The sequence below is a fragment of the Tamandua tetradactyla genome, chromosome 19 (assembly GCF_023851605.1).
Source record: "Tamandua tetradactyla isolate mTamTet1 chromosome 19, mTamTet1.pri, whole genome shotgun sequence".
Taxonomy (NCBI): Eukaryota; Metazoa; Chordata; class Mammalia; order Pilosa; family Myrmecophagidae; genus Tamandua; species Tamandua tetradactyla.
In genome coordinates this window covers 17,632,628-17,654,261 of record NC_135345.1, presented here as the reverse complement: position 1 = coordinate 17,654,261, position 21,634 = coordinate 17,632,628, and the positions used below count along the sequence as shown (strand labels likewise).

The following is a 21,634-nucleotide window of genomic DNA, read 5'->3' as shown; positions in this document are numbered from 1 at the left end:
TCCTATTTTTATAAAAAAATTAAAAGTATGTATGTTTTTGTAGAAAATGGACTGGAAGGAAAAGAAACCAGAATGTTCCTCGTGGTTTTATCTTAGGTATGGATTATAGACAATTTTGATTTCTTTTTATATACAAGTTTTTTTCTGTATAAAACATGTATTACATAATTTTTTAAATATGGAACTTTTGAATATTGTAAAGGAGGGACTATAGCCTAACTTTATTTTATTTTATAAAATTATAGAGCTCTAATGGAAATTGAATTATGAAAGTCTCAAATTTGTAAACACATTCTTTTCACATATAATCTGTGTTTTCTGAACACAGGTGGGATGAAAGCTTATAGGTGTTTAGGTATATTAGCAGTGCTTCAGTTTTTCCCATCTAGTTTTTGAAAAGCACCTATGCATTATCTTAAATATATTACCAACAACCTTAAGGTGTTTGAGGTCAGGGAAATGGTCTTCAACTTTGTATTCCCAGCAACTTGTAAGTGTTCAAAAATGTTTGAGTGGCTCATTGAACTTTTTGGAGCCTGACTACTTTTATCAGTTTAGCTTATATGTTTGCAGCTATATCTCCTCTTTGTCCTGATATAGGCAGCCAGGACCTCAGATTGCCACTTTGAGAAATAATGCCTTGTGTGTTCAGAATTTTATGTTTACATAATACCATTTGTTATTTATTGAAGCCTTCCCTTTCCAGGGCTCTGACATAAATCCTGGTTGGGGACATGCCAGAGAATAACTTAAATCTCAAGTTTTTATGTTTTCAGAATCAGTTCTCTCTTTGAAGGGTTATCCATAAACAGCTTGGTATCTGTTTTTTGGCATTAGCTGTCCTCTGTTTTTTAGCATTACTTCATACAGTAAAGTTATCTGATTCCACCTACAACTTAACAGGCTTATTCACAGACTCTCTAGGAATAACTCAATACATCTGAGTTTTTTTCTTTTTTAATTTTTAATTCTTGTGAAACTCAAAACATTGTTTGGTATCTGAAAATTACATGAAATTCAAATTTAACTTCCAGTAAATAAAGTTTTATTGTACATCCTAGAGTTTATTATGCAGATAATAAAAAAGTATTGACAGAATCCCTTGAGGGATGGGAGAAAAAATAGGGAACTATTAAACCTTACCAACAGGGAATCCCCTGCACTGTGTCAAACTTTAGGGACACCCAAATCAGTATGCCTTGCCCTTGATCCTGAGGTTTACTCTTGTGAAGTTTATGTAGGTAGCAGAGAAGCTTAGACTACCTATAGGTATGCCTAAGAGTTACTTCTGGAGGACCTCTTTTGTTGCTCACATGTGGCCTCAATCTTGCTAAGCCCAACTCTGCAAGTGAAATCATTGCCCTTCTGCCTATGTGAGACATGACATCGAGGGTTGAAAGTCTCCCCGGGGACGTGGGAGATGATTCCCAGGCATGAATCTGGCCCTGCCACTGTGGAATCAACAACCCCATCCTAACCAAAAGGGGAAAAAGAGGTGTAACTGATAAAGTATCAGTGGCAGAGAGAGTTCAAATAAAAACTAGAGGTTATTCTGGAGGTTGCTCTTATGCAAGCTTCAGTTAGACCTTGCTACCTATCATAACCTGCCAACCCCCAACCAGGACCATTCCAGCCAATCCTAAAGAACACCTAGGACAATATATAAGATTCCACAAGGGTTCCGTGCACTAGAGCAGCTTTCCAGAAACCGACAACCTCCAGATGGGTCCCTGGACCATCAAAGTCCTGAAACTTAGAGGGCTCAGTCTCTCCAGAATATCAGTTAGTTCCATCTCCCTACACCATATTAATGACAGACCCTTCTAACATGACAAAGTTAGAATGACCATAGCCCAAACACCCCTTGAGAGAGGGATGGAAAGTTGAAAGGTAATGGTAGAGTTATACAGAGAAGATAGGATTAACAAATGAATATTATTATTAACAAATGCTGAATCATTAAATTGATACCTCTTTTAGTCTCCAGTATCTTAGAGCAATTAGAAATAAAAACCTAAAATTGTGGAATTGTAGCCCATGTCAAACTCTGAAATATGTTGTACAAGTAATTGTGGTGCTATGCTTTGAAATTTATAGCTTTTTTGTATATATGTTATTTTTCACAAAAAATAAAAAGACAAAAAGTCGATTGTGATGATAAAAAAAAATGTTAAGCCTTCTAGCCTCCTATATTCTGGAGCAGCTAGAAGGAAAAATGTGTGTGGATTGTATGGTAGCCCATGACAAACTCTGACATCTGTCCTGAAACTACCTGTTGAAGAGTGCTTTGAAAACGACTGCTTTTTTATACACTATACAATAAAAAAGTTAAAAAAAAAGTTTTATTGCAACGTAGTCATTTTCATTGGTTGTCATGTTGTTTATGGATGCTTTTTCATTACAAACAGTACTGTTTACCAATTGTGGCAGAGTCCATATGGTCAGCAAAGCCTAAAGTACCATTTGGTTTCTTTACAGAAAAAGTTTGCTGAACTTTGACTTATAGCAGTGGTTGAAATATGATATTTCTTACTTAATTCCCTTTTCTTTTAACTGTTGACACTATAATGATGGAGGTAAAACTACTTTTTAATAAAATTTATTAAATGAAATATATTAAAATGTATCACATCATCATTAATTTGATCAAACTCAAAAGCGGCTCTAAAGAGGAGAATTATTAAATATTTGTATATAGAGTCATATATTTTTGAACCCGGCAGAAAAAATTTTCCCAAATATACACTCTCCTTTTCCCTTCCATGTCTTGGTAACCACTCTTCTACTTTCTATATCTGCTAATCAGCTATGACTAACTTCTTATAAGTCTTACATATAATATTTGTCCTTATGTGTGTTGCTTATTTCACTGAGCATAATGTTTCCCTATTGCAGCATGTCTCATTACCTTATTGTTTATTGAGGCTGAATAATATTCTATCAGGTGTAGGTACCACATTTTGTTTATCCATTTATTTGTTGTTAGGCACTTGTGTTGTTTCTATCTTTTGACTGTTTTGAATAATACTCTTAGAAATATTGCTGTAGGGTGGGCCATGGTGGCTCAGCAGGTAGAGTTTTTGCCTGCCATACCGGAGACGCGGGTTCAATTCCCCGTGCCTGCCCATGCAAAAAACAAAATATATATGTATATATATTTTGCTGTAAAAGTATCTATTTAAGACCCTGCTTTCACTCTTTTGGGGTATATATATATATATGAGAATTGCTGGGTAATATGGTAATCTATAGTTAATATTTTGAGGTATTGCCAGTGGTTGCACCATTTTGCATTACTCACCAGTGCCCTATTAGTTCCAAATTCCCTGCATTCTCTCCAAACCTTTTTATTTGCTGTTTTTAAAATAAATCATCCTTGTGTGTGTGTGTGTGAAGTGGTATCTCATGTGATTGATTTGTATTTCTTTAATCACTAATAATGTTGAGCATCTTTTCTTATGCTAACTAAAAGACCATTTGAATATCTTCTGTTGAGAAATGTCTCTTCAAATCTATAGCCCATTTTTAAAAATTGGTCTTGTTTTTTTTTCTTTTAATATTTTTATGGGGAAATATATGTACAAAAGAGCAATGAATTTCGATGTACCTTGTAAAAAGTAACTATAGAACAGATTTGAGAATTTAGTATGGGTTACTGTTCCACAATTTTTTTTTTCCTTCTAGCTTTTCCAAAACATAAGACAGTAAAAGCAATATCGCTGATTCAGTAGTCATATTCATTTGCTAAATCCTATCTTCTCTGTTATAACTCCTACTTCTCCTTTGATCCTTCTCCCAGTTTTAGGGATATTTGGACTATGCCCGCGCTTTTTCATGTTGGATAGGGGCATCAACAATATGGTATAGGGGAATGGAACTAGTTGATGTTCTTCGAGAGGCTGGTCCCTCTGGGTCTTAGGATTCATCTGGCCTAGGAACCATCTGGAGGTTGTAGTTTTCTGGAAAGTACTCGGTGCGTGAATTTGTGTAGAATCTCAGATAGAGCCCTAAGGTGTTCTTTAGAGTTAACAGGAAGGTTTTGGTTGGGATTTGGCAAACCATGGTAATTAGCAATTTCTAGCTGAAGCTTGTGTAAGAGTAGCCTCCTGAATAGCCTCTCAACTCTATTTGAACTGTCTGAGCCACTGATACCTTATTTTGTTAGGTTTCTTTCCCCCCTTTTGATCAGGAGGGCATTGATTCTACAGGGCCAGGCTAATCCCTGGGTGTCAGGTCCTACATTGCCAGGGAGGATTTCATCCCTCGATGTCATGTCCCACATAGGGGAGAGGGCAGTGATTTTCCTTACAGAGTTGGCCTTAGAGAAAGGCCACATCTAAGCAACAAAAGAGGATTTCTGGAAGTAACTCTCAGGCATGACTATAGGTAGGCTTAGCTTCTCTGTTACAGAAATAAGTTTCATTAGAACAAGCCTCAAGATCAAGAGCTTGGCCTGTTGACTTAGGAGTTCCTAATGTTTGAGACGGTATCAGGGGTTTCCCCAGTAGGAAAGTTTAATAGTTCCATACTTTTTCTTCAGTCCCTCAAGGAACTTTGCCAATACTTTTTAATTATATGCCCAAAATACTCTGGTATGTATCCAGGTATTATGTTAAGCTATACATATTTACAGGGCCTTGCTCTCATTCGGGATTCCATGTATATGAGTTGTCTAAATGATCTATCCAGACAGATTGAGTTAGATTATGTGCTAAAGAAAATTTAACTTTTGGACAAAATGGACCTCTCTTTCTTTGTTCTCATACAGTAGGTGATGTTCTAAAATATAGACGTTGTTATCCTTTACCCCAAATTCTGATTTACCTTATCCCAACACAGTCAGCTTTGTTCTTATCTCTGATTGAAAGCTTGATCCCTTTTTTGGGGGGTTTTCTTAACAGTTGTTGTATGTAACAATGCTGACTTTCAAAAGTGCAGAACTCCAGCTCCAAGTCTGAGGTTTTAACAGAGGTACCCAAATTTCCATGGAAATACCAGCTGATAAATGTATAGCACAGCATCTCAAAATCTAGAAATAACATTACAGCTCCAGAGTAAATGTGACTGCTATAAAAGTTAACACTCTAGGGCCCAATTTTCTTATAAGTATTTTTAAAAGAGACCGGACTGTATTTGTTCCTTTGTTTCGGGCTTATTTTGCACCACATAATGTCCCCAAGACCATTCACCTTGTTGCATGCCTCACTCACGACTTTGTTCCTTTCTGTAGCCACACGATGTTCCAATATGTGTATACACCTCAATCTGCTTCTCAGTCATTGTATCCTTCAGCCACCTTCATCCATTGGGCATCTTGGATAATGTCCAAAGTAAACAATGTGTGTCTAACATTTACAGCTCCCGAGTAAATGTTACTCTCAAACACTGGATCAAAGAAAAAGAAAAATACTCTCCAAGATCAGGGAGGAGATTTTCTTCCTAGACCCATCAGTCTGGGCCCCTGTGCCTTACTTGGTTCCACGCAGCTTGGAAGTCACACAGAGGCAGCAGGGCTTGGTTCCCTCCTACTGTGGATATAAGCTATAGAGTTATTCAGTGCAGTGAGTTAGAACCCAGTGCATATCCAGGCATAGCAACCCAAATCTGCAGAGACCCAAGGCAGCATATAAGCATCTGAGGCATGCCACATACAAAAGGATCCCCAGGGAAGAAAAAAGATTTTAACTTCTAATTTTTCTAGCTTTTTTTTTTTTTTCTTTTCCTTCTCTTTCTCTCTCTGTATTTATTCCATTTATAAAAGACTCCAGTAAGAGTTTTAAGACCCCTCCTAAATGAGGTGGGTCACATCTTAACTAAAGTAGCCTCATCAATAGGCCTATTTACAATGAGTTCAAACCCACAGGAATGGATTCGATTTAAGCACATGCTTTTCTGGGGTACACACATCTTCAAACCACCACACTATACTCTCTGGACCCCCAAAAGACACGTTCTTTCTATATGCAAAATACATTCATTCCATCACAATATCTCCAAAGCTTTAAGGCATTTCCGTAACAATACTAAATACAAAGTCTCATCAAAATTGGTTATAAATGAGATCTATCAGTTCCCCTCAGTTTGTAAACCCGTGAGACCTAGAGAACAAGTTACCTGCTTCCAAAATGTAAAGGAGGGACAATTAGATTATAAATATTTCTGTTTCCATAGGGAAGAATTAGAAGGAAAAGGGGTCAGAGGTCCTAAATAAATCTGAAACCCTGCAGGGGATACTTCATTAAATTTCAAGATCTGAGAGAATCATCTATGGAAGGATGTTTTGTCCTCCACCCCTCTGATGGTTTGGAGTTAAGTTATATGTACCCCAGAAAAGTATGCCCTTAAAAGATAATCCAGTTCTGTGGGTGTGGACCCATTTTAAATAGGATCTTTTGGTGATTAATATCTTACAGTAAGTTGTAAAATGTGAGCCACCTCATTCATGGAGGGTCTTAATCCTTTTACTGGAGATCTTTATAAGAGAATGAAATTCAGAGCAAAAGAAAAAGCCACAGAAGTAAGAAGCTGAAAGCAAAGAACCTGAAAAAGAGGGGAGAGACCAGCTCCAATGTGATACCATGAAATGGGTTGACTTTTAACAGTTTGAGGCTGTGAGAATCAGCTGTCAAAAACCGCCTAACACATAATAGCCCAGGACCAGATTATTTCATAGGTGACTTCAAACAAACATCCCACAAAAATTTAATACCAGCAGTGCTCAAACTCTTCTATACCGTTGAACAGCAAGGAATACTACCTAACCCGTTCTTTGAGGCGAACATCACCCTAATACCAAAGCTAGATAAAGCTATTACAAGAAATAAAATTACTGACCAATTTTTCTCATGAATATAGATGTAAAAATCCTTAACAAAATACTTGCAAATTGAATCGAACAGCACATTAAAAGAATTATATACCATGATCAAGCGGAATTTATCCTGGATATGCAAGGATAATCTAACATAAGAAAATCCATTAAGGTAATACACCACATTAACAAAATGAAGGGGTTAAAAAAACCACATGATCATTTCATTTGATGCAGAAAATGAACCTCCTTTCTTGATTAAAAAAACAAAAACAAGCAAAAAGCACTTAGAAAAATAGTTGTACCTCTGTGCGAGATGAAATGGAGATGTTTTATTTGGTGCAAGATTTATATTTGGAGCACATTAACTCAATGGTCAGTTTACTTGAACACCATAATTACATGGAATCTTGAATAAGGCATGAGATCTTGTTGGTTTGTACAGGTTAGTGTGATTCCCTAAACTTCACTGTCTGGGGAATTCCTGATATTCTCATAAGTACTAGGGACAACCAATTCAATAGACTGAGCGCTCAGTTTTGAGCTCACCCCTATGAAGCTTATTCCTGCAAAGGAGAAGCTAAGGCTACTGATAATTATGCCTAAGATTTACCCCCAGAGAACCTCTTTTGTTGCTCAGAGATGGCCTCTCTCTCTAAGTCAACTTGGTAAGTGAATTCACTGCCCTTCACGTTCTACATGGGACATGACTCCCGGAGGTGTACATCTCCCTGCAGTGCAGGACCTGCCTCCTGGGAATGAGCCACGACCTGACATCATGGGAATGAGAAAGCCTTCTTGACCAAAAGGGGAAAGAATGAAATGAGACAAAATAAGGCCTCAGTGGCCAAGAGGTTTCATACAGAGTGGGAGCTTATCCTGAAGGTTATTCTTATGCACTATATAGATATCTGTTTTGTTTGTTGTATATTGGTGTGGCTAGACGGAAGTACTAGAAACTGTTGAACTGTGTTCCAGTAACTTTGATTCTTGAAGAAGGCTGTATAACTATATAACTTTTACAGTGGCCAAGTCCACTAACTGGGACAGACTGTGTGATTGTGAAAACCTTGTGTCTGATGCTTCTTTTATGCAGGGTTATAGACAGGTGAGTAAAAAAAAAGATAAGGATAAAAAATAAAAGGGGGTGATAAGAAGTAAAAAGTAGGTAGATTGAAATACTGTGGGTCAGTGAGAGGGAAGGGAGTATTGAGCATGGGACGTATGGGTTTTTTTTTTAAATATATTTCTCTTTGGAGTAATTCAAATGTTATAAAAAAAGATCATGGTGAAGAATATACAATTATGTGATGATATTATGGGCCATTGATTTTATAATATGGTTGGAATGTACGGGTGTGGGTATTTCTCAATAAAAATGAAAAGAAAATAGTTGTAGCAGGAAACTTCCTTAACATGATAAAGAGCATATACATAAAACCCAGTTATCATACTCAGTGGTGAAAGACTGAAAGCTTTCCATCTAAAATTTGGATTAAGACAAGGATGCTGTGCTGATTAGAAAGGGTTTATGTACCCTAGAAAAGCACACCATAATCCTAATCCAATGTTTCTATACATTCAACCATTTCTTATAAACTCTTTTCAGTACTGTATGATGGAAACTTTTGTTAGATTTATCTCCACAGAGATGTGATTCACCCAATTGTGGGTATTAACTTTTGAATAGAGGAAGATGTGACTCCACCCATTCTTGATTAGTTTACTGGAATATTTAAATGAGGATACATTTTGGAGAGAGCCCATTTTGAGAATGACAAGAACCAGAGTCCATACAGCCAAAAACCTTTGGAGATAAACAAGGAATATCCCCCCTCAAGGGAGCTTCATGAACAAGAAGCCTGGTGAGAAAGCTAGCAGACATTACCATTTTCTCCATGTGCCTTTCCAGTTGAGAGTGAAACCCTGAACATCACTGGCCTTTCTTGAGCGAAGGTAACTTCTTATTTATTGGTGCCTTAATTTGGACATATCTATAGACTTTCTTTAATTGGGACATTTGCATGGCCTTAAAACTGTAAACTTGCAACTCGTTAGATTCCCCTGTTTAAAAGCTGTTCTGTTTCTGGTATATTGCATTCTGGCAGGTAGCAAACTAGAACAAATGCCCACTGCCACCGCTGTTATTCACCATTGTTCTGGAAGTTCTAGCCAGAGCAGTTAGGCAAGTAAAAGAAATAAAAGAAATTTTTTAAAAATTGGAAATGAAGAAGTAAAACTTTGTTTACAGATGGCATATTCTGTATATGGAATGTCCAAAAAAATCTACAACAAAGCTACTCTAGTTCATAGAATACAAGATCAACATGCAAAAATCAATAGTGTTTCTATACATTAGCAATAAGCAATCCGAGGAGGAAATCAGGAAAAAATTCCATTTATAATAACAACTAAATTATTCAAATATCTGGGAATAAATTTAACAAGGATGTAAAGCACTTATACAGAGAAAACTACAAAACTTTACTAAAAGAAATCAAAGAACATCTAAATAAATGGAAGGACATTACTTGCTTATGGATTGGAAGACTAAATATTTTGAAGATATGAATTCTACCCAGAATGATTTCCAGTTTTAACATAATTCCAATAGAAATTGCAACAGCTTGCTTCTCAGAAATGAAAAAGTCAATTGTCAAATTTATTTGGGGGGGTAAAGGGCCTCGAATAGACAAAACCATCTTGAAAATAAAGGATGATGTTGGAAGATTCATACTTCCTTTCTTTGATGCTTGTTACAAAGCTATAACAGTCAAAACAGACTGGTACTGGGATAAGAATAGATATATAGACCAATGAAATCATATTGAGAGTTCAGATACAGACCCTTTTTTCTGTGGCCAATTGATTCCTTCTGTGGCCAAGTCCACTAACTGGGACAGAGTAGTCGCTTCAAGAAATGGTTCCAGAAGAACTGGCTATCCATATTCAAAAGAATGAAGTATACCAAATAATGAAGTATACAAATATTCACTCAAAATGGATCAAAGACCTAAATGCAAAAACCAGTGTTATAATAAAACTCCTCAAAGAAAATGTAGGAAAGCATCTTCAGGATTGTTTTAGACAATTGTTTCTTAGACTTTACACCCAAAATATAAGCTACAAAAGAAAACATAGAAAATAGGACCTCATTAAAATTAAAAACTTTTGTGCATCAAAGAATCTTATCATGAAAGTGTAAAGATAACCTATTCAATGGGAGAAAATATTGGGAAACTACATATCCAATAAGGATTTCATATCCAGAATAGATAAAGAAATCCTGCAACTCAACAATAAAAAGACAACCCAATTCAAAAATGGGAAAAAGGCTTGAATAGATATTTCTCCAAAGAGGCTATCTAGGGGAGCCAAGATGGTGGCTTAGCAAAATGTGGGATTTAGTTTGTCCTCCAGAACATCTACTAAATAACCAGGAACAGTACAGAACAGCTCCTGGGGCCACATCAGTGACTGGACACACAGTGCACCCCAGTCTGGACCAGCTAGACTTGCTGCGAGCCCCCAGAACCATGAGTCCTCCAAGCCGCAGCAGCCAGTGCCTCTCCCCCACAAGCTGCTTCCCAGAGGGCAAAGGAAACAGACCTTAGCAGCAGCAGGGGCTGAGTGCAACTAGGCTTCAAGTGTGGAATTAATTCACAAATTCTGACTACTAAAAATAGGCCCCCAGCTCAGGTGAACCTCATCAAAGCGGAAGTCGCTGTTTTTTGCTCTGGCGCTAAGGGGCAGGGCTGACGGAAAAAGAAAACAGGTTTTTGTGGCTGTGTTTCTACAGTGACGCGGCTGCCCTTGGATACAGCGGCTGGGCTTCTCAGGCTGCAACTGCCCCAGGCATAGGCAGAAACAAGCTTCTTTGAAAGCTTGTCTGGAGCCGGTGCCTTCCCCAGGGGAGGGGTGAGACCCAGCTCAGGTGGAATTCCTCCCTCAAGGAATTCAAATCCCAGGGGTTGGTAATTTGAAGCCATTAAAACCAGCCTACAACCTCTCCTCTGTCTCTACCATGCCCCCGGCAGGGAGAGCCTGCCAAAGTTAAAGGTACCACATCTTATGCTGGTGGGACCTGCAGGCAGACAAGCGCTACATACTGGGCAGGATAAGAAAAACAGAGTCCACAGATGTCACAGGGAAGTCTTTCAACCTGCTGAGTCTTGGAAAGCTGACACAGGTGACTCTTTCCTACTGACAGGAGGCCAGTTTGGTCTGGGAAAATCCAGCTGGGGTCTATAATACCTAAGTAAACACTCCTAAGGATGGGGGGGGAAAGGCACCATACAGGCAGAGCAAGAAACAAGAAAACAAAAATGAAAAATTCTGCTCTGTTAAACAAAACCTAACCTAGTAGTCCAGAAAAAGCAGAACTGAATGGGAAGGAATAGAAAACAAATTCATCCAGCAAGAAAACCCTAGGTAAAAGAAGTGAAAACAACCTCCAGAATAAACTAATTAAGGTAATTAAATGCCTAGACACCAGCAAAAAATAACGGATTTCACTAGGAAAATTGAAGATGTGGCCCAGTCAAAGGAACAAACCAACAATTCAAATGAGATACAGGAGTTGAAACAATTAATTCTGAATGTACGAACAGACATGGAAAACCTCATCAAAAACCAAATCAATGAATTGAGGGAAGATATAAAGAAGGCAAGGAATGAACAAAAAGAAGAAATGGAAAGTCTGAAAAAACAAATCACAGAACTTATGGGAATGAAAGGCACCATAGAAGAGAAAAAAAAAAAACAATGGAAACCTACAGTGTTAGATTTCGAGAGGCAGAAGATAGGATTAATGAACTGGAGGTTGGAACATCTGAAATCCAACAAGCAAAAGAAAATGTAGGGAAAAGTATGAGCTGGGACTCAGGGAATTGCATGACAGTATGAAGCACATGAATATATGTGTCATGGGTGTCCCAGAAGGAGAAGAGAAGGGAAAAGGAGGAGAAAAACTAATGGAGGAAATTACCACTGAAAATTTCCCAACTCTTATGAAAGACTTAAAATTACAGACCCAAGAAGTTCAGCATACCCCAAAGAAAATAGATGCAAGTAGATGTACTCCAAGATGCTTACTAATCAGAATGTCAGAAATCAAAGAGAAAGAGAGAATCTTGAAAGCAGCAAGAGAAAAACAATCCATCACCTACGAGGAAAGCCCATAAGACTATGCATAGGTTTCTCAGCAGAAACCATGGAGGGAAGAAGACAGTAGGATGATATATTTAAATTATTGAAAGAGAAAAACTGCCAACCAAGAATTCTATATCCAGCAAAATTGTCCTTCAAAAGTGAAGGAGAAATTAAAACATTTTCAAACAAAAAATCACTGAGAGAATTTGTGACCAGGAGATCGGCTCTGCAAAAAATACTAAAGGGAGCACTAGAGGCAGATATGAAAAGACAGAAGAGAGTGGTGTGGAGAAGAGTGTAGAAAGGAAGACTATCAGTAAAGGTAAAAAAAAAAAAAAGAAAAATTAGATATGACATATAAAATCCAAAAGAAAGAATAGTAGAAGAAGGTATTACCCATACAGTAATAACACTAATTGTTAATGGATTAAACTCCCCAATCAAAAGACATAGACTGGCAGAATGGATTTAAAAAAGGACCCATGTATATGCTGTCTACAGGAAATATATCTTACACCCACGTTTAAACGTAGGTTGAAAGTACAAGGTTGGGAAAATACATTTCGTGCAAATAACAATCAGAAAAAAGCAGGAGTAGCTATGCTAATATCCAACAAATTAGACTTCAAATGTAAAACAGTTAAAAGAGACAAAGAAGGACACTATATATTAGTAAAAGGAACAATTCAGCAAGAAAACATAACAATCAAATATTTAAGCACCGAGCAGGAATGCTCCAAAATACATGTGGCAAACACTGAAAAGAGAAATAGACACATCTACCATAATAGTTGGAGACTTCAATTCCACACTCTCATCATTGAACAGAACATCTATACAGAGGACCAATGAAGAAACAGAGAATTTTAATAACACAACAAATGAGCTAGACTTAACAGACATTTATAGAACATTACATCCCACAACAGCAGGATACACCGATAGACAACATGCTGGGTCACAAAGCAAGTCTCAATAAATTTAAAAAGATTGAAATCATGCAAAACACTCTCTCGCATCATAAAGGAATGAAGTTGTAAATCAATAATAGGCAAAGTGCCAGAAAATTCACAAATATGTGGAGACTCAACAACACACTCCTAAACAACCAGTGGGTCGAGGATGAAATTACCAGAGAAATCAGTAAATATCTCGAGGCAAATGAAAATGAAAACACAACATATCAAAACTTATGGGATGCAGCAAAGGCAGTGCTAAGAGGGAAATTTATTGCCCTAAATGCCTATATCAAAAAATGAAGGGCAAAAATCAAGGAATTAACTGTTCACTTGGAAGAAGTAGAGAAGGAACAGCAAACTAACCTGAAAGCAAGCAAAAGGAAAGAAATAATGAAGATTAGAGCAGAAATAAATGAGATTGAGAACATAAAAACAATTGAGAAAATCAACAAAACCAGAAGCTGGTTTTATGAAAAATCGGTAAGATTGATAGACCCTTAGCAAGATTGACAAAAAGAAGAAGAGAGAGGATGCAAATAAATAAGATCAGAAATGGAAGAGGAGACATAACCACTGACCCCACAGAAATAAAGGAAGTAATGACAGGATACTATGAACAACTTTATGCTAATAAATACGGCAATGTAGATGGAATGGGCAACTTTCTAGAAAGGCATGAGCAACCAACTTTTGACTCAAGAAGAAATAGACAACCTCAACAAACCAATCACAAGTAAAGAAATTGAATCAGTCATTAAGAAGCTCCCCAAAAAGAAAATTCCAGGATCAGATGGCGTCACATGTGAATTCTACCAAACATTCCAGAAGGAATTAGTAGCAATCCTGCTGAAACTCTTCAAAATAATTGAAGAGGAGGGAAAGCTACCTAACTCATTCTACGAAGCCAACATCACTCTCATACCAAAGCCAGACAAAGATATTACAAAAAACAAAAACTACAGACCAGTCTCGCTAATGAATATAGAAGCAGAAATCCTCAATAAAATTCTAGCCGATCGAATCCAGCAACACATTAAAAGAATTATACATCATGACCAAGTAGGATTCATCCCAGGTATGCAAGGATGGTTCAACATAAGAAAATCAATTAATGTAATATACCGCATCAACAGATCAAAGCAGAAAAACCACATGATCATCTCGATTGATGGAGAAAAGCCATTTGATAAAATTCAACATCCTTTCCTGTTGAAAACACTTTAAAGGATAGGAATGGAAGGGAACTTCCTTAAAATGATAAAGGGAATATATGAAAAACCCACAGCTAACATCATCCTCAATGGGAAAAACTGAAAACTCTCCCCCTAAGATCAGGATCAAGACAAGCATGTCCACTATCACCATTGTTATTCAACATTGTATTGGAAGTTCTAGCCAGAGCAATTAGACAAGAAAAAGAAATACAAGGCATCAGAACTGGAAAGGAAGAAGTAAAACTCTCACTGCTTGCAGATGGTATGATACTATATGTCGAAAAATCCACAGCAAAACTACTAGAGCTCATAAATGAATACAGCAGAGTGGTAGGTTACAAGATCAACACTCAAAAATCTGTAGTGTTTCTATGCATTAGTAATGAACAGTGTGAGGGGGAAATCAAGAAAAGAATTCCATTTACAGTAGCAACATAAAGAATAAAATATTTAGGAATGGATTTAACTAAAAAGACCTATATGAAGAAAACTACAAGAAATTGTTAAAAGGAATCACAGAAGACCTAAATAGATGTGAGGGCATACCGTGTTCATGGATTGGAAGACTAAATATAGTTAAGATGTCAATTCTACCTAAATTGATTAACAGATTCAATGCAAAACCAATTGAAACCCCAAAAACTTACTTCTCAGAAATAGAAAAACCAATAACCAAATTTATCTGAAAGGACAGGGTGCCCCGAATAGCTAAAAGTATCCTGAGAAAAAAAAATGAAGTTGGAGGTCTCATGCTACCTGGCTTTAAGGTGTATTATGAAGCTACCTTGGTCAAAACAGCATGCTACTGGCATAAAGATGGATATATTGACCAATGGAATCGAATGGAGTGTTCAGATGTAGACCCTCTCATCTGTGGACAATTGATCTTTGATAAGGCAGTCAAGCCAACTCACCGGGACAGAACAGTCTCTTCAATAAACGGTGCCTAGAGAACTGGATGTACATATGCAAAAGAATGAAAGAGGACCCATATCTCACACCCTATACAAAAGTTAACTCAAAATGGATCAAAGACCTAAGCATTAGATCTAAGACCATAAAACTGTTAGAAGAAACTGTAGGGAAATATCTTATAAATCTTATACTTGGAGGCAGTTTTCTAGACCTTACACCCAAAGCAAGAGCATTGACGAAAGAAATAAATAAATGGGAACACCTCAAAATTGAACACTTTTGTGCATCAAAGAACTTCATCAAGAAAGTATAAAGGCCGCCTACACAATGGGAGACAATATTTGGAAACGACATATGAGATAGAGGTCTAGTATCCAGAATGTGTAAAGAGATTGTTCAAGTCAACAACGAAAAGACGGCCAACCCAATTACAAAATGGGCAAAAGACTTGAACAGACACTTCTCGGAAGAGGAAGTACAAATGGCCAAAAGGCACATGAAGAGATACTCAACTTCCCTGGCTATTAGAGAAATACAAATCAAAACCACAATGAGATATCATCTCACACCCACCAGAATGGCCATTATCAATAAAACAGAAAATGACAAGTGCTGGAGAGGATGTGGAGAAAGAGGCACACTTATCCACTGTTGGAATGGTGCAACCACTGTGGAAGACAGTTTGGCGGTTCCTCAAAAAGCTAAATATAGAGTTTCCATGTGTCCCGGCAGTACCATTTCTAGGTATCAACTCAGAGGACACTTGCACATCAATGTTTATAGCAGCATTATTTACAATTGTGAAGAGATGGAAACAGCCAAAACTTCCATCAACAAATGAGTGGCTAAACAAACTGTGGTATATGCATACAATGGAATATTATGCAACCATAAGACAGAATAAAGTTATGAAGTATATAACAACATGGATGGACCTTAAGGACATTATGCTGAGTGAGATTAGCAAGAAACAAAAGGACAAATACTGTATGGTCTCACTGATATGAACTGACATAATGAATAAACTTGAACAATTTCATTGGTAGCAGAGACCATCAGGAGATAGAAATAGAGTAAGATATTGGGTAATTGGAGCTGAAGGGATGCAGATTGTGCAACAGGACTGAATGTAAAAACTCAGAAATGGACAGCATAATATTACCTAACTGTAATACAACTATGTTAAAACACTGAATGAAGCTGAATGTGAGAAAACACTTAATGAAGCTGAATGTGAGAATCATAGAGGGAGGAGGGCTGGGAGCACAAATGAAATTAGAGAGAGGGATAGACTATAAAGACTTATGGTACAATCTGGGAATTCCTAGAGTGTATAATGATAGTAACTAAATGTATAAATTTTAAAAATGTTTTTGCATGAGGAGGAACAAAGGAATGTCATTACTGCAAGGTGCTGAAAATAGATGATAATGTTTTCAAATTTCAACTTATGTGTGAGATTAAAGCAAAAAATGTTTATTTGGAACAAAATTTGAATTTTAACTAATGTATTTCCTAATATAGCTTATGTAGACATCTTAATTGAACAGCATAAGTTCATGGAACCTTGAGTAAGATATGAGATTTTGTGGGTTTGTCCAGAGTGATGCCCCCATAAATCCCCGAGTGATTTGATTAGTGAATAAAAAAGTGTTTGCGAAGTCCCTTTCAGGGAATGATGAGAAAGGGGGAAACATCAACTTCCCCAAGTTGAATTTTTGATATTCTCAAAAGCAGTGCAGATAATCAAAGCTATTGGCTGAGTCCCCAATCTTGGGGTTTGTTCATATGGAACTTAACCCCACAAAGAATAGGTCAAGCCTACTTAAAATTAGGCCAAAGCGTCACCCCCAAGAGAACCTCTTTTGTTGCTCAGATGTGGCCTCTCTGTCCAGCCAACACGACAAGCAAACCACACCCTCCCCTGGTCTACGTGGGACTTGACTCCCAGGGGTGAGGACCTTCCTGGCAATGTGGGACAGAAATCCTGAAATGAGCTGAGTCTCAGCATCAAGGGCTTGGGAAAACCTTCTCGACCAAAAGGGCGAAGAGTGAAATGAGGAAAATAAAGTGTCAGTGGCTGAGAGATTCCAAACAGAGTCGAGAGGTTATCCTGGAGGTTATTCTTACGCATTAAGTAGATATCACCTTGTTGTTCAAGATGTAGTGGAGAGGCTGGAGGGAGTTGCCTGAAAATGTAGTGCTGTGTTCCAGTAGCCATGTTTCTTGATGATGACTGAACAATGATATAGCTTTCACAATGAGACTCTGTGAATGTGAAAACCTTATATCTGATGCTCCCTTTAGCTACTATGTCAACAGAAGAGTAGAACATATGAAATGATAGGGGATACAAATGTTAAAACAAATTTAGAGTGAAATGCTGGTGATCGGTGAGGGGGAGGGGTTAGGGATATGGTATGTACCAATTTTTTTGTTTTCTTTTTATTTCTTCTTCTGAATAGATGCAAATGCTCCAAGAAATGATCATGATGATGAATATGCAAATATGTGATGATATTGTGAATTACTGATTATATATGTAGAACGCAGTGATCAAATTTATGAATATTTGTGTTTATTTGGTGTTTTTTGGTATTTAAAAAAAATTTTTTTTAATTAATAATAATAATAAAAAAGAGCCTATCCAGATGGCTCAAAAGCACCGGAAGAGATGCTCGCATCATTATGGATAGGGAAACACAAATCAAAACCATAATGTTATACCTTTCACACTCACTAGAATGGCTGCTGCTGTTAAAAATTCAGAAAATTAAAGGTGTCGCAGAGGATGTGGAGAAATAAAAATACCATTCATTGCTTTTGGGAATATAAAATGGTACAGCTGCTGTGGAACACAGTTTGCAGTTCCTCAGAAAGCTAATTATAGCATTACCATATAACCCAGAAATCTATTTCCAAGTTTATGCCAGAATGAATTGAAAACCGTTCTTGAACAGATATTTGCACACCCATGTTCATTCCTGCATTTTTCACAATTGCCAAAAGTTGAAAGCAACCCAAGTGTCCATTAGTTGATGAATGGATAAAAAAAATGTCTTGTATACCTACAATGGACTATATTCAGCATTTTATAAAGGAATGATATCTAGTTCATGGGACTCAATGGATGAACCTTGAAAACATGGTGAGTGAAATAAGCCAGACACAAAAGGACAAAGTTGTTTCATCTCACTGTTAAAATATAAACACTCTTATAGAGTTTAAATCTAGAATATAGGTAATCTGGGGATGGGCTGGTGTAGGAAGTAGGGAGTTGATGCTTAATTCGTGAAGAATATCCATTTGTGTTTATAGTTATGTGTTGAAAATGAGTAGTAGTAGTATATACCTGTGTGAATGTAATAAACAGCACTGAATTGTATTTGTGAATATGGTTAAATTGGGAAATTTTTGGTTGTATATGTCCTTTGAGAATAAAATTTAAAATATTAAACATAGGAATGTTCCACACAGTGAACCCTATTGTAAATCATGGACTGTTGTTAATAGTACAATTATAATATTCTTTCATCAGTTGTAACAAAGGTACCACACCAAGGCAAATTGTTAATAATGAAGTGGGTATATATCGGAATACTGTATTTTTACTTTTTTTTTAATAAACCTACAACTTCTCTAATTAACAAAATTTAAAACAAACAAGAAAGAAAGAAGCTGAGGTGTCTCTTCAGAGTCTCTCTGTATGACATTGGGAAGCTGGAAATTGCTACTGTTGAGGATAAAACACAGGGCAGTATCCAAAATCATCTTTTTGGGGGGATCTACCTTATTAAAAACATGAAAAAGAGGAATTAAAAAAATTTTTTTTATTAATTAACAGAAAAAAAGAAATTAATCCAACATTTAGAAATCATACCATTCTACATATGCAATCAGTAATTCTTAACATCATCACATAGATGCATGAACATCGTTTCTTAGTACATTTGCATCAGTTTAGAAGAACTAGCAACACAACCGAAAAAGATACAGAATGTTAATATAGAGAAAAAAATAAAAGTAATAATAGTAAAAACAAAACAAAAACCTATAGCTCGGATGCAGCTTCATTCAGTGTTTTAACATGATTACTTTACAATTAGGTATTATTGTGCTGTCCATTTTTGAGTTTTTGTATCTAGTCCTGTTGCACAGTCTGGATGTATCCCTTCAGCTCCAATTACCCATTATCTTACCCTGTTTCTAACTCCTGCTGCACTCTGTTATCAATGACATATTCAAATTTTATTCTCGAATGTCGATTCACATCATTGGGACCATACAGTATTTTTCTTTTAGTTTTTGGCTAGACTCACTCAGCATAATGTTCTCTAGGTCCATCCATGTTATTACATGCTTCATAATTTTATCCTGTCTTAAAGCTGCATAATATTCCATCGTATGTATATACCACAGTTTGTTTAGCCACTCGTCTGTTGATGGACATTTTGGCTGTTTCCATCTCTTTGCAATTGTAAATAACGCTGCTATAAACATTGGTGTGCAAATGTCCATTTGAGTTTTTGCCCTTAATCCCTTTGAGTAGATTCCCAGCAATGGTATTGCTGGGTCGTATGGCAATTCTATATTCAGCTTTTTGAGGAACCGCCAAACTGCCTTCCACAGTGGTTGCACCATTTGACATTCCCACCAACAGTGGATAAGTGTGCCTCTTTCACCGCATCCTCTCCAGCACTTGTCATGTTCTGTTTTGTTGATAATGGCCATTCTGGTGGGTGTGAGATGATATCTCATTGTGGTTTTGATTTGCATTTCTCTAATGGCCAGGGACATTGAGCATCTCTTCATGTGTCTTTTGGCCATTTGTATTTCCTCTTCTGAGAGGTGTCTGTTCAAGTCTTTTTCCCATTTTGTAATTGGGTTGGCTGTCTTTTTGTTGTTGAGTTGGACAATCTCTTTATAAATTCTGGATACTAGACCTTTATCTGATATGTCATTTCCAAATATTGTGTAGGCTGTCTTTCTACTTTCTTGATGAAGTTCTTTGATGCACAAAAGTGTTTAATTTTGAGGAGTTCCCATTTGTTTATTTCCTTCTTCAGTGCTCTTGCTTTAGGTTTAAGGGCCATAAAACCGCCTCCAATAGTAAGTTTTGTAAGATATCTCCCAACATTTTCCTCTAACTGTTTTATGGTCTTAGGCCTAATGTTTAGATCTTTGATCCATTTTGAGTTAACTTTTGTATAGGGTGTGAGATATGGGTCTTCTTTCATTCTTTTGCATATGGATATCCAGTTCTCTAGGCACAATTTATTGAAGAGACTGTTCTGTCCCAGGTGACTTGGCTTGACTGCCTTATCAAAGATCAGATGTCCAGAGATGAGAGGGTCTATATCTGAGCACTCTATTCGATTCCATTGGTCAATATATCTATCTTTATGCCAATACCATGCTGTTTTGACCACTGTGGCTTCATAATATGCCTTAAAGTCAGGCAGTGCAAGACCTCCAGCTTCGTTTTTTTTCCTCAAGATGTTTTTAGCAATTCAGAGCATCCTGCCCTTCCAGATAAATTTGCCTATTGGATTTTCTATTTCTGAAAAATAAGTTGCTGGGATTTTGATTGGTATTGCGTTGAATCTGTAAATCAATTTAGGTAGGATTGACATCTTAACTATATTTAGTCTTCCAATCCATGAACACGGTATGCCCTTCCAACTATTTAGGTCTTCTGTGATTTCTTTTAACAGTTTTTTGTAGTTTTCTTTGTATAGGTTTTTTGTCTCTTTAGTTAAATTTATTCCTAGGTATTTTATTCTTTTAGTTGCAATTGTAAATGGGATTCGTTTCTTGATTTCCCCCTCAGCTTGTTCATTACTAGTGTATAGAAATACTACAGATTTTTAATGTTAATCTTGTAACCTGCTACTTTGCTGTACTCATTTATTAGCTCTAGTAGTTTTGTTGTGGATTTTTCCGGGTTTTCGACGTATAGTATCATATCGTCTGCAAACAGTGATAGTTTTACTTCTTCCTTTCCAATTTTGATGCCTTGTATTTCTTTTTCTTGTCTAATTGCTCTGGCTAGAACCTCCAACACAATGTTGAATAACAGTGGTGATAGTGGACATCCTTGTCTTGTTCCTGATCTTAGGGGGAAAGTTTTCAATTTTTCCCCATTGAGGATGATATTAGCTGTGGGTTTTTCATATATTCCCTCTATCATTTTAAGGAAGTTCCCTTGTATTCCTATCCTTTGAAGTGTTTTCAACAGGAAAGGATGTTGAATCTTGTCAAATGCCTTCTCTGCATCAATTGAGATGATCATGTGATTTTTCTGCTTTGGTTTGTTGATATGGTGTATTACATTAATTGATTTTCTTATGTTGAACCATCCTTGCATACGTGGGATGAATCCTACTTGGTCATGATGTATAATTCTTTTAATGTGTTGTTGGATACGATTTGCTAGAATTTTATTGAGGATTTTTGCATCTATATTCATTAGAGAGATTGGCCTGTAGTTTTCCTTTTTTGTAATATCTTTGCCTGGTTTTGGTATGAGGGTGATGTTGGCTTCATAGAATGAATTAGGTAGTTTTCCCTCTGCTTCGATTTTT

The 21,634-nt window shown here is 36.8% G+C and overlaps 1 protein-coding gene across 17 annotated transcripts in view; it reads left to right on the top strand.

Annotated features, from left to right (window-relative positions):
- LCORL (ligand dependent nuclear receptor corepressor like) overlaps positions 1 to 21,634 on the top strand; it is a 216,745-nt gene that overhangs the window by 75,897 nt on the left and 119,214 nt on the right. For 4 of the 17 annotated variants that reach the window (XM_077136489.1, XM_077136486.1, XM_077136488.1 and 1 more), the window contains exon 3: positions 44 to 96. The exons of the other annotated variants lie outside the window; for them this stretch is intronic. The gene's annotated coding sequence lies outside the window, so the exon portion shown is untranslated. The remainder of the gene's footprint in view (positions 1 to 43; positions 97 to 21,634) is intronic. 17 annotated transcript variants of the gene reach the window in all.